General features: G+C 41.0%; 1 protein-coding gene across 3 annotated transcripts in view; it reads right to left on the bottom strand.

Annotated features, from left to right (window-relative positions):
* The window catches only part of DPP6 (dipeptidyl peptidase like 6), a 547,876-nt gene that overhangs the window by 318,605 nt on the left and 211,401 nt on the right, over positions 1 to 17,870 (bottom strand). The gene's annotated exons all lie outside the window — the stretch shown is intronic.

Raw genomic sequence — 17,870 nt, 5'->3', positions numbered from 1 at the left:
GAGTACCAAAGATCATTAGCAGGAGGAAATAATGTATATTTAATGGTCTCTACTATTTGCATATATATTAACTCAAATGAATACTTCAGCCACATCTACACACTGCACTAGGGAAATACGAAGGGGAACAAAAAGTCCTTCCTCATAGATGGGTGTGCACACTTGCAGGCATGGAGTCTCTGCAAAATGCAGCACCTATTGCTGCTTAGTTATTCCAAGCCACACTCAGTGGCTGATTTCCAGTCTGCGGGAGATGTGGGAGAGAAGCCTTGAAAGCAGCATGTCTGGGTGGAACAAAATAATCTGAGACAACCTGTCATCACCACTGTCTGTCACAAAAGGTCCCATTTGTTATAGATTTTATACTTTTTTCAAGCGGTGTCTTCATCAAACTCAGCTACACAGATTGTAGGGTCCCAATTTCAGACGTTTAACAGGTTCTCCTTCCCTTCATTGCATATGTTCTACATCTCAGCATATATAACAGTTGTTGAGAAGAAAAAGCAACAACATTCTCCCATCTCCACCAGGGTGTTTAGACCATGGTATACAAGACACCCAACACCTTCATGAAATTCAGTCCCAAGAATCAAAACCTTACTCATATTGAACGTAAAAGCAGCCAGAAATTCATGAAGTATTTAATTTCTAAATCAACTACCTTAAAACTTCCATTCTCACCTACATGGCAAATTTACAGCAACACCTACTCCTGATTTTCACCACTGGGTTCACTGTGAAGTTAAGTCCTGACTCCTTCACTGGAAGCACCAATGTTCCATGACATGCTGTTGCATTCAGAATCCCAACATTTTGAAATTCTGGACTACAGAAAGGACTGGGAACAGCAACACAGACTGAGGACTGTGGTGTATCCTGTCCTCTGTAAGAGACATTTGGATGAAACCCTCTTCTTGCTTGGGAGCAGGAGGACTAAGAAAGTGAGTAGGAGAGAGAAGTGGACATACAGAAGCATACAGAGAAGCAGAAAAAGCAGTCAACTCAACTATCCTGAAAGTATATTTAGAGGCTAAATCTATTAAAAACTGTGAGATATGAATAGAAGAGATCTGGGCTCCATGGGAAGATGTGCTTATCTGAGTTATCAAGTCTCTCTGTGCATCTCAGCTTTGCAGGCACCCTGCAGCTGGGGCAGCACAGCTAAGCAGTAACTTTCAGGACAGGGAGCTCCAGGGCTGTCCTCCACTTAATTTCAGTAATTTTAGAGCTCACTGTAAACCTGTTGTACATATAACAAATTAAAGTGAATTACATTACACCTTGTTGTAAGAAAGTCATGATTCTTTTAAATTAAATGAAAATAAACCAATTTACAAAGTAGGAGTAAAGAGTTAAGCAGTTCCTATCAGATATTTGTCCAACCCCGCTTTAGAAACTTCCACTGATGGAGACCTGACAACCTTTGTAGGCAATCTAGCCCAGCCTCTACAACTGGAAAGTTAAATTTCCAAGCTCATTATTCTATGCCATGCCTACATCAAGACCTAGGGATAGTTTTTCCCCATTGCAATTACTCTTTAGATAAATAAAAACTGTCACCATGTGTCCTTGCGAGGGAAGGCATTAAACAACACATGGTTTTACACTTTAAAAATTAATTTTCCATCCATGGTGTAAGATTCATTCTCAAACCTAATAGATGTTATTTTATAGAGACAGTTTCTGTTTCTCTCCCTTATTAGGGACAGATAAAATTTTCTACATAGTATTTAATGGTGTCTTGCTCTTTGAATGAGTGCATTTTGTCTTTCTAAATTATGTTGCTCTCTGACATTGATTGGTGATAGAACACCGTGCCTTGCAGTTTTCTGCTTTTGTTTATCTATCCTGTGTGTTCCTGGGTTGTTAGGAACAGTAATGGGTTAGCAGCCCTGGTATTATTTTCAGTAGAGTTGTTCAGCCACCTAAAGTCAGCTTGTCCCCACTCAGGGGAGGCAAAAAAACATAAAATGAAAGGTCAACAAATTAGACTTAAAGAAAATACACAGAAAGATATTCTCTACCCCTGAGAATACAATCCATATTTTAGATAAGCAAATATTGAATTATAAGCAACATTAAATATAAAACAATTAGGACAGACAGATGTAGTGACTTTGGAAGATGCCAGACGTGGAGAAGGCAAGTAACTCTCTGTACAACTAGTGGTTGTGCCACCATTCCCTCAAGTGTTTTCTACCTCCTTTAAAAGACAAACTCTACAGGGAAAATAAAACCCAACCACTGTCTCTGTTCAGGCAGATTTTTCATCTGAAGTCTCCACCAAGGTGACCAACTAATGTTAATCCAGAGGGCATTTTGGGTGATCAACCATTAGCGACGCAATCAACCCATTCATGGTCATCTACTGCTAACACATTTTGGTCATTATGAAGATGGATCCTTCTGAGCTGCTAGTTAAAGGTAAAAAGCTTCTTATCCCACTCCCATAATCATCTAGTCTCTGTTAGATGTAATTACAGTCAGGCGATAAGGGAGACTAAGGAAAGGGACAGACTGAAAAATGTCCCCAAGAGCCTTAACTATTTTGGATCTTAATTCCTTAAAGCCCCTTATCATTCTAACAATATTAGCTTTGCCACCAAAGGTGGGACTCATTTGGTGAAACGCAGACATTGGGCCTGTAGAGGTCTGAGCTAAGCCATCCTGGATGCCTTTGGCAGTTGATGGAGCTCAACTCAGTGGGGTCACCAGCTCCTAAATCAGGCATCTAAACCCGGACAGAAGAGGCAAGACCTGGAAATGCTGGTATTTCTCTTTTGATTCTAAGGTGACTAGGTCAGATGGAAATGTCTCAGCTTCATTAAAATAAATTCTGACCCGTGAATCTCCCGAGAACTTTTCACCTTTGATAAAATTCATCACGTCGCAACCCTTGCACATTTTTTGCACTTAAGAGAACAGGATTTGTGTGTGCATCTGGATACACATGTGCATGGCGGGACAGGAGGAATGATAAATGCACACAGGGCTGGGCACAGCAGACACCAATATCCCACAGGGAAGTGCATTTCTTTGCTCTATTTAATAGGAAAGCAGAAACGCTGGCAGGCTCCTTCTGCCACTAGATTTCCTAGCAGCTGCCCAATGACCATGTTAGTGGCTGGTTAGGACACTTACAGCATTCTCTAAATGTTTAATATTTTATTCCTCCCTTGAAGCATCTGGTGTAAGTCACTTCTGGAAACACAGTGCTGGACCAGATGGAGGATTAGTCTATGACATTCTGATCTGGTAATTCCTATGTTAATTTTTACAACAATTTTAGATGGGCATTGGCCACAGGGCCCAATCTGAGTCAATTTGTTATAGGAAAAAAATGTCTTTTTCCCCCCTTTTCCTTTTCTATTGAAAAGCTGGTGGTGGTGTGGTTTTTCTGTTTGTTTGTTTGTTTTGGGGTTTTTTGGTTTTTTTTTAATGTTTATTTTTACAGTGCAGCACCTGGAGGGGAAAAAAAGAGTCATTGCAGATTTCGGAAGTTAAGAGCTGGGCTCCCACTGCTGCCTCAGATACAGAATGAAAAGGGGAACATTTTTACAGTTGTCATCTGCAGATTCAGCAGATGTCTTTTCAACTTTTTACAAGCTTAAGTACTGCATGATATGTAGCAGTAAATGCAGTGTTTAGTCAGCATCGTGTAGATGCCTGAAGGTTCCCTTATGAACCCCAGTTGCGTTGGCTTAGAGGGACACAGAAAAAAAGATTATATTACAACATGCAACAAGGCTACATTTTTAGAAATGATCAGTAATTCTGAGCATATCAGGGTCCAGCACAAGCAATCATAAAAGGAACTGATTTTCACTACATTTCTGAATATAGCTTTCTTTCCACGTTACACTTAAGAATAAAGGCATCCCAAACTATCAGGTCCCACTGACATGCCACTCAGAGATACAGAAATCTAAACTGCAGAAACATAGCCAGGTTAGGCTGTGGCCCCACTTAAGGACAGTTTTATTGATCAAGGTCAGCTATGAATAACACTGACAATTTTATAGCCACATAATTTTCTTTAATTAAACCTCCAGCTTCTCTCTAGGTACTTTTCCCTTATGTTGTTTTTGCTTATAGATCCTTGTGATGCCAAGCTGTGAAAAATTATATGGGTTACATAATCTTGTCATTGTTCTTTTCTTACATTAACATATTTATACCAAAAACATAGAACAAAAATATGAATTAAAAAAAGTCACGACTGAAGTAGTGTAGTTAGATGTGAATCCTTGCAGGCATTTTAGAGATAAGCAGCGCAACAAATTATTAGTTCCCCTAAATATCTGGATCCAGCTAAAGAAACCAATCATATAAAACTGAATCATTAGCCTTTGGCAAGCTGCCTCAGTTTCTGTTAGAACAGGCTGGTACAAATTCAGAAACTGAACGAGGGGTTTTTTATGGTTTTGGTGGGTTTTTTAAATAGCACAGGAATGTAGATAATTTTTCCCCACTGATTTTTAGAAACTGAATAAGGCCTGAAAACACCCAGTAGAAATAGATCTGTTGTTTTCCAGTTGAGTTCATGAAGGATTCCTTGTTTCTGTATGGCTGTTCGAAATATATACTGCAATTGCACCTAAAGGTTGATAGGAAAATTCACATGCCATTTTTTTGCTGGTTTTTGTTTCCTTAAGTCACAGTGATGAAAGGGCAAAGTGGTGACTTTGCCAAAGAGTTTCACAGGGCTGCAGCAGCAATCACACATTCATCACTGATTAAATGGAGTTTGCTGCATGAACTTAACTCTGGGGTGGGTTGGTGCCAATAAGGCATCACATGGAGTGGAGAGGACACAAAGGTGCATTGCTGGTGGTGCCATGAGCTGTCCTTCCCATATGATGCTGTAGAGGTACATCAGAGCACCCTGGAGCAATCAGAAGCAAATGCCACCCTCACACATGACACCCAGAGCCCAGAGAAGCCAAGCCTTAGTGAAAAGAGGGTCCTGCCATTTCAGTTCACCTTATGAAAGAGGGACTCATTGCTCAGAGAGCTCAGACAGAGCATATTATCTTGCTGAAATTACTCTTTTCAGCTCACCCCTCACATCTGTGTGGCCTCTCTTCCAGAACAAGCCTTTGCCAGAATTGTTTTTCCTGCTTCACAATAGAAACCAGTTGGACTAAACCCAGTCTTGTGAGAGTGCATCTGCACAGGCAGTCCTGAGAAGGGGAATGGCATATGAGAGACTGTTTATCTCAAAAACATCACTTGGAGAATTTTTTTCTATTACCTGAATAGCCAAGTGTTTGTTTTACACTGAATTGAGTATTTTTTACTGCATTTTTTTCACATAAAGAATTAAAATAGTTTGAGATAAAGGCCTGAATGAACACAGAGTCATACAGTAAGTTCACAGACTCCACAGTAAGCCCTCACATCAGCAATGGAAGTGCCTGGGGACAGGGAAGGGTCCTAGGATACAAACACACACAGAGCCTTTATTTCATACAATTACAGAATCACAGAATCATTAAGTTGGAGAAGACCTGCAAGATGATGACCACTAAAACATATCACAAAGTGCCCTGACCACTTGTGTTTTGAACACTTCCAGGGATAGTGACTCCACTGCTTCTCTGGGGAACCTGTTCTAATGGGCTCTTTCCATATCAAGGGGTAGGGAAAAATCAGTTCCAGGACTTAATGCAAAACATGAGATAAATTTTTGAGTTGCCTTATTGTGACACCCCATATCTTCCCAAAACCACCCTTGCAGCAGCAACAAATGGCCAGTGCATAGGGAAGTACAACTGGGGCAGCAGCACAGCGGTGTGGTGGCTGATGGCAAAGAAAACCTTCCAGGAATGTTGCTCCTGGGGACATCAAAGTCCAGGCTGGGATGTTCTGGGTACTCTGGAGGCACAGGACTGTGCACTGTATGGCTGCCTTTACCTGAGCCTTCCCACAGAGCTGAGAGGGAGAGGAGGCTGAGAGAATAGGCATTTATAAGGAGGGATAGGAAGGCAAGCCTGGAGCTGAAAGATACTGGATAAGAAAGATCCTCTTAGAGCACATCTGAGAAGATTGAAGGCCAGGGAAGAAAGAAACAGAAAATCTCAAGGAAACAGTGATAAAGCAGCCTGGTGAGAAGGATGTGAATAAGTGAAGGTTACGGGAGCAGGAAGTTGCTGAAAGGTGAAAAGAGGTGCCAAGAGGAAAGATACCCAGTCCTGACAAAGTGAGGACAAACAGAAGAAATGTTGTTATCTGGGGCAGAGTAGCTCCCAAAATAGAATGTGATCTTCTCCCCTACTTAACGTAGGAAATGGCAATTCCTATCTATAGACATTATTTAACAACTTCTATATTTTTTCCTTTTTTTTCTCCCTGCTGCCTCCATCAAAACCTTCAGCTGTTTGAAGTGACATTAAGCAAGTTCAAGACTATGCTAATATTCACATGGAAAATTCATCACTGGGGGGTGAGTAATGCACATTTGTACCATTGCCTTCACCTGCACACTGGGACCAACATTTATGTGAGATGAGCCACATCCCCTGAGCTAAAATGCTCATGAAGGCCATCAAAGCTCAAGGAGCAATCCATTAGTTAAAGAGGCCTGGTTTGGAAGAGTTCTGGCTGTTTTTTTCAAGATAGATGATTTTTCTGAACTGATTTCTGGAAGGAATAAACCTTTGAGAAAATCATTAAATTCCATCCTGAATATAATGAACAACAAGGGGAAGAAAGAAAAGGCAGCGTCCTGCTGAGTCCTCTGAAAAGGTACACATCTCATTTTTTAAAAAAAGATAATATCAAAAACATTACTGGGCAATTTTTACCACTTTTGTTGATTTTTACAGGTGGCAAAAGATGGATGCAATCTATTCAATAAATAAGTAGGATCATTAAAAGGAGCTTCATTTTGGATTTCTTGGCCTGTTTGTTTCTTTGAAGATGCCTCTCCTCTGTTACTCCCAGAATTAAGTGAACTCGTACAAGATTTTGGGAGCCTCTTGTGTGTCTACTAAAAATAAAGCTGAAGTATCACCAATCCAGGCAACTTTCAGTGAGGAAAAAGGATCCTAAGAAAGATCAGTTTTGTCACTGGAAACTATATCCCACACCGCTCTCCCCCATAAGTGATGAGTTTGGGAATTGTTCAAAAAACCATGGGACAACTGTGCTCTATTTAAGCCCCAAATTTACAATGCATGCAAACTATTGGACAAGCAAATGTGTGCTCAAGTTGGATTCAGTTAGGCAAGGTCTGAAGCCCAGTAGGACAAAGGGGACATGGGATTCTCCAAAGAGGTTTCCTACCTGCAGAGTCTGACTCACACGGCCCATGATACCTGGAGGGAACATCAGAGAGTGATGTTATCCAGAAAGACTAAGTGATTCCCTTCCTCCAAGGGCTCAACACCAGAGATTTACAGACAGATGAAACATTGACAAATGCCTCGTAGCAATGTGGGCTTATGAAGCCTGGAGATGGGGTGCTGTGATCTCCCCAGCTCAGCTCAGGGAGGCAACGCATAGTTTAGATTTTGAAATAAAGGTGAGTCAGAGGAATTTCTAGGTCTGGATGCATCCATCAGATGCCAATTAGGACCCCGTGGCAGCCATCACAGCTGAAGTGTGTATCCCATCCACTGAGAAGGAAATAAAACTCTTGTCACTACAGTGGGCTGATGATGAAAATAATCTATTTTGAAAATATGGACAGTCAGGAGGAAAATTAGGCAAAAATTATTCATTTTTATTCAGAAGAACTGTGCTAAATAACACTTTCAGTAAAATTAAAAAAAGGGAAAATATGACAGAGCAGCAAAACTTGATGAGCTGATATTAATAGCCCTACCTCCTGTAATGATCAGAGAGGGAACTACCTGGACCAGGAGACCTATTAAGTCTTTGAGAATAAGCAATATCTCCTCGCGAAAGCGAGAGGTTCAATTAAATAATCTGAATGAGGTTTTGAAAGTTTGGCCAAGGCAACTTATCCATAGCAGACTGCCTCCAAGCCCCAGTGGAATGTGCTTGGCTAAAGGGTAGCAAATTCCATCAAAATCATTAATGATGTTACTTTCTGAATTCTGGAGTGTGGGGGATAGCCCTGGGCTCAGGAGGACCAGCGGTGAGATTAGCTGAAAAAAAGTACTGAGTCTGTCAGAACAGTCAAGCTTCTAAAAAAAACACTCAGTGCTTTATTCATATGGGTAAATTACTTTATTTCAAGTCCCTTCATGGTGTTCAGCTTCCAGCAAGGCTGGGATTTGGCTTCTGCTGTACAAATGATCCTTGTCTTCAGTCATACACACATGCTTCAGAAAGAAACCAGTGAGGAGGCAGCTCTGAAGGGAAACTGAGGCACGTTGGGTTGCAGATGAGTGACAGTATAGGGTGTAGAATAACCATTTGGTGTCCTGTCAACACTGTCTTTCAAAAAGCTTATTTCTTCTAAAAATTGGTATTTTTAAAAAAAAATTCCTGATTTATTCTTTTCTTTCTTTTCTCCCCCCTGAGGTTCAGGTATTAATTTACTGGGTGTAGTTGATGCATGAGTTAGACACATTTAGTAAGTGATTTTTTTGAATCTACTTTTGAAGGTATGTACACACATCCCACATCAACCTCTGTATATATACCCAGGAGCCCCTTACTGTCAGTTCCTTATATATTTCACCTGACTACTCAATAAAGCCAAACATATAAATTGATTGGCACAATGGCAGATCATTGCAGATTTCTGATAATTCTTTAAAGTTTGATCTGAGGGAAGAATATGAGCGCTCATTACACATGACAGACTATGATCTATTTGTTATACATCTTTAATATTAGCTATAGTTCCTTGTGTTTATTTTTCTCCCTTGTAGTGCAGTTTTTATAAAGGCTTTCCAATGTTCTTCACTAGGCCTAGACATACAAAAGATGCCGGGGGGTATCTTTTTTTTTTTATTTTGTTTGATTTTTTTTGCTTTTAAACTACTGCCTTTTGCCCTAGGAATTTCTTCCGTTGTCATTAGAATGCAATGAAATCAGGGGCAGCAGGGAATCTCTTTGAGACTGAAGTTTCAAAGAACAGCAGCTCTACTATGCTTATTTTTTGCCTTTTTTTTTTTCACAAATAACTGCACAAGTGTTCTACAGATTTGACAAAAGAAGGTACATTCTCCTATTCAATATCAGAGAATAGTCATGTCAGTGATTAAAAACCAATCCCTCTTGATATCGGTTTAAGTCTTGGAAAAGAGTGAACACAGTGAAGAAGGATTGGTTAATAAAACCATTTCAAATGAAGAGAAGCATGAAAAAAATTCAGCCAGCAGAAATGGGTTGGAAGTAACCCTGCACCTCAACTCATCAGAGGTAAAAACATTCCCATGGTAAGAATAACCAGTATTTCAGGCTGTAGAATAACCTTCCAGTGCATTTCACAAAAAACAACACTTGAAGATATTTACAACAGAACTGGACAAGACATTGCACAGCAGAGGATATAAAAACTGGATAATCTAATAGATATTTTCCAATTCCAGTGCTTGATGGTTTTGGAAGAGGAAAAGAAACAATCGTTTCAGCAAATACAATAAATCTCTTACAATACCAAGCAACACTGCAGCAATTACTAAAGGTCATGACTGCAATTAAACAGCATTATTTATTTTATTGCCAGTGCCTCATTTTCTATTAAGTTAGGTACTAACCCAGGTGAGGTAATGGCCACCCTTAACTCTGCTTTTTGTTGTTTTCTTTTTTAATCTTTGTGAAACTTTATTGTTGGAGATTTGAGTCTCTTTTGCTCATGCAATGCTTAGAATTTGCACCTTTTCACATAAATATAATACATAGTAGATAATTTTTTTTGCAATCTCAAGGTTAAAACTAATTTTTAATGCTTGCCTTGTTTTATTTCTAGCTACATTAATTCATTTTTTTCTGTGTAGGCATACTTGTCTGAGTCCTACTTGCTTGTCAAGTCCTCTAAGTCACATTTGTTAATGCATCTCATCTCCTACTGAAAGTACAGAGCAATATCACAATGCTATTTTCTTCCATTTAAATTCCTTCTTGTTAAGTGTTGGTATGGGGACAGTTTCCACTTGATGACATGTGCATCCTCATTAGTAGACTTTACTGAATTATTTTGTCAAATACTATTTTTGACTATCACATTTATGCTACTGTTGTTCAGGGTCTTGATTTCCAACTCTATATTGTTTTTTTCCCTTTGTTTCCTTAAGTTTTACTTCCAGATGTACGTGGAGTTTTGCCCTACTGCTCCAAAGGTAATTTCTGGATATGAAATTCACATCCTCAGTTTCCCAATAAAGGCTGATGAAAAATCATTAAAAATTCCCTGTGAAGAAAAGCCCGAGCCATCATGGAAAATAACAAGACAAGGAATGGAATGTCTGGAGCCCACAAGTCCTACAATGTGAGACTTGTAAACCACACAGCTCCACGCTGCCAAGGCACCCACTGTTCTGCTCCAGCCTTCTAAGGAGGCTGTCAGAGGGCTGTTCCTGCTCTACATTTGGACTTTGGAGCTTTATCTCAGTCTTCCTTGTGAATTTAGCCAGCAGTTATTTACAAGTAAAACTGATCCAAAGTCAAGACCACCAAGCAGTTCTTCATTCAGTTTAACATCCAGCCCTGAGTGAGCACAGACATTTCCTACAGACAGTACAGATCAAACTCTTCCCAGAATTGCAGTCCTGAGCCAACCTGTGAGGCACAGCATGATCCTGTGGTCTTTTCCACAAAATACATATTTTAACTCTCCTCACAGTCATACTATTCAAAACGTTTTCTAAGTGGTCTCCAGCCACAGTGTATTTTAGGTTCGCAATCTCCATGTGTTAAAAAAACATAATTCGGCACAGCCAGAGGTGCTGGAATCCTGAATTCTCAGGGACTTGACTGCAGGGATAGAAAATCAGCAGAGATCATAGAGGAAGAGATCCAAAAATGTCAGAGACAATAAGATAAGGAGAGAGATGAGGCTGGAAAGAGGCAGAAACACACTCGGGCAGTGCAGCCTTGCAGAGTCCCAGGTTATGGTTCTCTAGAACAGCCCAACAGGGTGACCTTAGACAATCTTTCCCTTTATTTTGTGGAAAAGGAGAAAATCCTACACTGCCAAGGGTTTGGAGTGCGTAACACTGTGACACTCAGATGAGCAGCACCTCAGACAAGCAATTGGGAATCCCTGGTTACTGTGGGCTGTGCTCCTTCTGGACCAGACAGGAGAACTGCTCACTTACCAGCACAGCAGCACCAGCAGCATTACACAGCTTTTAGTTACATCAAATATTGCAAATATGATTACTATTATTCTAAGCTATAGAAAAGCCTGCCCTATTTCAAATGTTTATCTCAGCTAAACAGAATGCTTTGAAGTCTCTGAATCCCTATTTCTCAGCTAAACTATGGAGACTTTCAAAGACAGCCAGGGACTAAGGACAGGGGAGAAAATGACAGATCTGAGTCTCCTCTCTCCTTTTCAGCATTCACCCCATGCAACAGATTTAAACAAATTTCAGGATCCAGGACAGCTCAAGAGTCAAACTTGTGCAACTTGAAATTCCAATGCATTGCCCTTCTATTTCCTATCTGCATTTCAAATTGTATTTACCAAGTACTTCAAATTTTTCTTTATAACAGGTTATTAATCTGACACAGTATTTTGCAATACTTGTGCATTCAAATTCTTGCATAGTTTAGCACATACACCTGACCTTGTTATTATCCTTCCTTTAGGAGATTTATACGGCATTCCTGCTTTGGAAAGATCATTAATTAGCATGCCAATAGAAAAAATGAAATTGCCTGCCATCTCCTATGTAAATGCTTCCCCATCTGTTCCTTTCTCATTTTCTCTGCACAGACTCTACCAAAGGTAGCTTTAGTTTTTATATTGCTCTTAGAAAATAGTGCATTTGTTGTTGTGCAATTTAAATCTGTTAAATTGCATTGCATTGTGAAATGTGGCTCTATTAAAGTAATATATAGATTCATGCAGCGTCTCAGAAGCTGAGCTGACTTCCAGCAAATTTGGTGGCTGTCCTTTCTTTAATGCCAATAATTCAGTTTTAGATCAAAAGAAACACAGTTTTATATTTTTGTGTCTAAGACTGCTATTAATAGTACTTAAAAAAAATCTCCAGTTATTAATTAATAACAACTTAGAACAGGATTCCAATAACAACATAGTGAAATCTACTGGAGTTTCCACATGGTACTATAACAGCCTCCACAGCTCTTAGTTTTGCTTTTCCTTAGTCAAAAAGCATCTATAAGGAAGATTTTTTTTTTTCTAAAATTATGTTAAGATGTTCAGAACACTGGAAGTGTTGAAGGCCAGGCTGGATCAGGCCCTGAGGGTCTTGGTCACTGGAAGATATCCCTGCCTGTGGTGGTGGGCTAGAACTTAATGATCCTTAAGGTCCTTTCACACCCAAACCATTCTACGATTCCGTGATGATTCTGTGATTTTTTCAAAGAGACTACTGCTATTTTAGTAAATATTCCACAAAAGTTGGAAACTTCATGGAGCAAAAATGTAAATCCCCATATTTTTATTTGAATTATTTAATAGCTCAGCAGTAAATTATTTAAGGGGAATCCAAATTAGCTACATTTGGCAGTACTGCTAAGGGGATAATGGAACTTTGGTGTGCAGTTGCCTCCCATCCCAGGCATTTTGGACTGCCTGAGGACATACAATGGCAATAGCTTCTCGTGGCCTTGGCTCTTCAAGCACAGAGAGCATCAGAAATGCTGGCTCACCTCAGCCCCCAGTGGGGCACTTCTGATGTGGATCCCTTGATGGGCCTCACTTACCATGTCTTGGTGCAGCCTAGAAGTGGGTCTGGCACAATGAACAGATTACTTTTTGGACAAAACCAAACGGGCAGACCCACTCCCAAAGTGCACATAACGTTCTTCAGCCATTAAGGAGAGCACAGAGGTCCAAACCAATGGACTGTGAAGTCCTCCAATATGAACTGAGCACTCGTTCCCCAACATTACGCTCTCAAACCAATAGGAGCTCATGCAACACTCAGAAGAGCCTCATGAACAATGTGAAAGGCCAAATGTGTCCATCCCCATCCCTAATTTGTGGCCTCCACCAGCCCACATGGGCGTCTGCAAGTCCATTACAAACCTGGAAGGCCTGGTGATGCCCTAAGTGTTTCAGTTACTGACAGGAGAGATGGATCACTTATGGATCATTCTCCTTAGATGACGGAGAAGAAGGGACCAAGACAAAAGCCATCACCTCACCAGGGAGGGAAGTAGGAGTGGGAGTGAAGAGTGTGAAGAGTGTGTCCCTCTATCCCAAAAAGTGTAGGAATCATCTGGCTTTCCCTCCTACTACTCCACAGCTCTCACCCACCCAGGGTGTAGCAGAGAGAAGAGCTCATGGTTCCCCTTCTCTGTGCTCTCCCCTCAGCCATTTCCAAGCAAACCTTCTCTGCACCAAATGCTTGTTCACCTCGTGCTGCCTCCTGAATCTGCTGCTGGTCAGAGGCATGATCAGGGCATGATTAAACATGAGACAGGCTCTATCACTATCCACACTTATGTGCACAGGGAGATGGACATCACTAAAGCAAAAATATTTGGATTGATTATCAGTCAGTATTTTGTGTTTGCTTTAAAAAGTAGAGATAATTTTCAGAGGCATGGAAGAGAGGGGGCCAACCCAAGGATTGCAATACCCATTACATTTAAAAGCAATGATTCTCAACTAGAACATTGTCATCAATGTTTCTGATCTGGAAGCCCAGGATTTTGACTATCTGACTGCTCATCAGTTCCCTCCTGGGCAGTGAAGTCTTACATTTTCAGCATTACAGGTTGCAGTGTGGTTGTGTGCTGTGTCTTTGCTTTATATCTCCTCCTTATTGCAGGTTGAAAACATCTTCCTGCTCAATTGTGTTCCACAAAGTTTTGCATCACATTTCCAATGAATTTTCTGGATGTGGAATTTTTAAAAAGTAATTAGCCAAATATATTACCAGGTTGTCTTACTCATCAATATCAAACAGCAACATAAAAGAAGCATATGTTGTTGTTCTCTAACTGGGTGCCAGATGGTCATACTAAGATGCAGACAGATTCCATTTTAGAGTGAGTTGGGAATATACCACCACTCAGATACCTTTTCTTTGCAGTAGGAAACACGATTTCCAGAAAAATCAACATTTTGCATGGAAGACTTCTGCTCACATATTTCAGTTTTTGTTATCTGCACTACTGAAAGGGAACATTTTGGTTTGTCTAGATGAAGGCAAACATCTTCATTTGGATTAACTACACCCTGGCCTGTCCTCATCCTGACAGTTTGCCACAGATCAGATGCCCGGTATCCCCATTTTCTTTACAGACCTGGTTCTCAGGTCTCACACTCCTCTCTGTGGTTGATATGACACAACATCCACCCAGCACAACACCCATGCATGTGTCCTGTATTCACCAAGGACCTGCCTGGGAGCAGGATGGAGCACTTGGCCTCTAAACAGCATGGTCAATAACAGGTTTGAATATAATCAATGCACCTAAGCACTTAAGTGTCTGAAACAAAACTGATTTAAAGACACTGAGATATTTTCCTTCATCCAAACAAAATGTCTTGCATGTCAAATCAGAGATACCAGAGATTCTGATTTTCCAGCCAGGGGTACATCACTGCTGAGGGAATGGGAAGATTCTCTGGTGTTTATAATTCCAGATACTACAGGATGTCTTGCTAGATAAGAAATTGCAACATTTGACCCGGAGAGAGGTAAAATAAAAAATAAAAAGTTACACGATCCCATGGTCTTTTATGAATTTAAATCTTATAAAAAATAGGAACTTGTAAAGCACTACATGTCAAAATAAGGGAAAAACAGCAACTACAAATAATCTGCAAGGAAACACTCATACTGTTTTTTTAATGAGGTTTACAATGTGACTGAGCTTATTCTAAGGTGACATGTGGAAAACACAGTGACAAGACTTCCAATTTTTGATCATAAACCCAAAATGTCCTGGACAGCCAGACTGCCTTGTCTGGTAGCTGGCTCGTTAGGCTGCTCCCTACCACACCATCTGAACCCAAATTTAAGTTCTTAAAATTATTGGGCAAAGTGATGAATTTGGATTGTTTTGTCATCACAGCATGGCATAATCTCTTCATGTATTAATAACAGTTTTTGATGATTTCAAGTGTCCTGCCATTTGGAACCTGCTGCAGAGTTTGTGTGCTGCTCTGTTTGCCTTTCCCTCTGCAATGTCTGCCTCTTCTTGCAGACATCACTTTCCTAAAAGTTTAATATATCATTCAAGTTCATTTTGAACTTCTTTAAAGCCCTGGTTTTCCAGACTGAAGGGGGGAGTCCTGCCAGCTCCATACACAAACAATGTCACACCAGGTTTCTTGTCTTTCTTATCAGTGTTACAAGGAAAGTACTTTCTGCTGCTGCTCATTGACATTGCTTTCCTTGAGTGTTTAATCATGTCCGTTTGATTTTCTTCCCTCCACAGTGTTTTGTTTTGAATAAGAATGCCCAGCAGAGAGTCTTCGTTAATTCAAATGCATTTCAAAAAAGGGCCTCACATTTCAACTTCATCTCTCTAGCCAAAGGCAATGCTGGGAACTTCAAAGAAGTACCTATTTAAGTTCTTAAGAATAACCTTCATCTAATGTTCCCTCCCATTTCTCCCTAACAAAGCAAAGAAGAAAACATTTTCAATTTGCAGTGAACAAATTAAGTTGCTATGATAAGTTCATCAGAAAATGAATCTGCATTTCTAGCATAGTCTTGTCCTGGATATCCTTGATTTCCTAAAGTCCTTTACTTGGGGAACAGAGAAAGTCTGACCTCCCAACCCTTCTGAGCTGGCTGCAGCCATGACGTGCCACTGAAAGTCTACACCACTGTGACTGTGAACACTCATTCTGCATGCAGAGGTGCAAGTGTGTTGGGACATCCCTCTTTAACATACCAATATAAATCTTCACTTTCCTTTTCACTCCCAAATACATAAGCCTACAGTACCTTTGGACCCTGGAATCCTCTATACCATAAAGCAGCCTGCTTTCAACATCTTGCTCTCAACGAATAAAACAAATAGGGATGGAGTTACTGAACTTTCTGTGTTCTAAGTAGAAACTGATTAGTCATATGTGCCAAAGCACAGGGAACATGAAGTAATCTCAGCTGGTGTTGACAGAGCCTCCAGAATATCTCTAGAATCACAGCAGTGGCAATCACAACACCTCATGTCTCGCTGTGAGCCCATCCATTCAGCTCTCATGAGATACTAGAGTAGCCCTGGAGGGAGACATCAGATCTGTAGTGCTGCTACAGCAGAATGAGGATGCTTGTGGTGTTTTGTGCCATCTGCTCTCCTAGATTGTTCTCTGTGTGTCTCATGAAGACAATGGCAGAGCATTCAAAGACACCAGAGTAATACAGTGTCACCTTTCCTTCATAAGTGCACAGTGATTTTGCAGAAGTGAGGACTAAAAAGGAGTTCTCCTGGATATTTTTGATACATATACAAATAGCATTGTATAGTGTCTCATACAAATAAGTTGCATATTTTATAGTCCTATTTTATAGATGATTTCTTTATTCTCTTACCAAGTGTTTGCATTTGGAGCAGAAGACTGTGTTTCCAGAGCAGCACAGCACAAGCACTTTCAGCTGAATGTTACTTCAGCACATATATACAAGAAAGCCAGGGCCATCTGGGTTGACACCAGAGACTGAACTGCAGCACCTGAGACCTGAATTCTTCCCTTGAGTTAATGCACACTCTCCACGTAAGAGAATATCCTTCAACAAACTCATGTGCAGCTTGACCACGGAAGAGGACACATTATCATCTCTGACTCATCCATTACAGCTGCAGACACCAGAAAGATCATCTTCTGCATAGAAAGTACAGGAGTCATTCATGTGTCTCTGATCTAACTCTCCACACTGAAACCTGCTGAGGAAAGAGAAAGATCATCTCTGCTATTATTTAACATGTTGAGGAAAGAGTAGGATCATCTCTGCTTTTATTTAACAGGCTGGGGATGCAGCTATAGTGGCCAAGACATCAGTTTTAAGCTACACCCAAAAGCCATAGCTGAGAAAGGACACTGCAAGGGGCACTCACTGCAGATGTTTCAGGAGAGTCCATAAAATCCAGCACTGTGCAGTGGGGACACCAGGCACAGGAAGTCCTGTAGATAACTGGGAGACGTGCAAAGGGAATGCAGCAAGGAAAGGCGTGACGGACAAGGAATCAGAATGGGAAAAATCTCAGAAGTGGAAAGGGGTGTACAGTGATTGAACGAACTTTATGATGCAGACTTTATAGTTATTATGTACACACACATTGTATGTTCCCCCAGAGTTTGTGTCTTCCGGGCAAATCCCGGCCTGTTCGCCTCCCTGTTCCCCTGTTTCTCTGTGGATTGGCTGGAGAAGCTGCAGACAGGAGACAGCCCCCGTTCGCCCTTTCCTCCCCTGGTTCCACCTGCGTTCCTCCCCTTTTTGCCCTGTCCCTACCTTGGTTTGTCCCCTCGCTTGCCTGTCTCATGCTCTGCCCTGTGTTCTGGCCCTTTCCCCTCCCGAGCTGATAAAAGACGGAGTGCACACGTGAATAAAGGATTCTACCTGCATCCCACCCTCGTGTCTCGGACTCGTGTAATGTCAGGGTCCCATCCCCTCTTCGGACCGCGGCATATGGCGCCCAACGTGGGGCAAAGATTTTTACCTTAAGAAAACCTCCCACAAGCCACAAAGGCTCAGACGACGCGGAGAGAAGCGTTTCCGTCCAGCTGGTCCTTCCCAGCCGAACCCCAGATGATGGCAAGACAGCCACCGCACCGAGAAAGGTGAGCACTGGGA

The sequence above is a fragment of the Lepidothrix coronata genome, unplaced genomic scaffold (genome assembly GCF_001604755.1).
Source record: "Lepidothrix coronata isolate B3197 unplaced genomic scaffold, Lepidothrix_coronata-1.0 Scaffold128, whole genome shotgun sequence".
Classification (NCBI taxonomy): domain Eukaryota; kingdom Metazoa; phylum Chordata; class Aves; order Passeriformes; family Pipridae; genus Lepidothrix; species Lepidothrix coronata.
This window is presented reverse-complemented; position numbering and strand designations above follow the sequence as displayed.